The sequence below is a fragment of the Nyctereutes procyonoides genome, unplaced genomic scaffold (assembly GCF_905146905.1).
Source record: "Nyctereutes procyonoides isolate TBG_1078 unplaced genomic scaffold, NYPRO_anot_genome, whole genome shotgun sequence".
NCBI lineage: Eukaryota > Metazoa > Chordata > Mammalia > Carnivora > Canidae > Nyctereutes > Nyctereutes procyonoides.
In genome coordinates, this window is record NW_026575126.1 from 35,202,814 (window position 1) to 35,203,304 (window position 491).

Sequence of the window (491 nt, forward strand, 5' to 3'; positions counted from 1 at the left end):
CAGGTCTATGGTAATGAGCCGCCGCCGCCGCGGCCGCCGCCGCCGCTCTGCAGAGCTCGCCCGGCCGCCGGGGAGGCGAGGGATCGCGCGGCTGGGCCCGTGGCCGCGGCGACAGCGGCAGCCGCGGCGGGGACGCGGGGCGCGAGCGGGCGGCGCGGGGCGGTCGAGGACGGCCGGGGTCCGGGTGCGTGGATCGGCGGGCACAGGTGGGCCGCCCCGCGGGGGCGCAGGGGCACCTCGGGGCTCGGGGAGTCGGCAGGGCCAGGGGCGCGCGGGGCCCGCGGGCGCAGGTGGCGGGAGACGGGCGCGCGAGTGGAGGCGCAGCGCCAGCCCGCGGCGGCCGGGTGCCCCGGGCGCGGGCCGGGATCCGGGAGCGCTGCGAGCCCGGCTGCGTCGGAGGGCTCAGCGCGGGCCCCGCCGAGACAGCCAAGCGCAGGCCCCGCGGGGCGCACGAGGGCCCCCGGGGACCGGCGCCCCGGCCCGGGCATGAG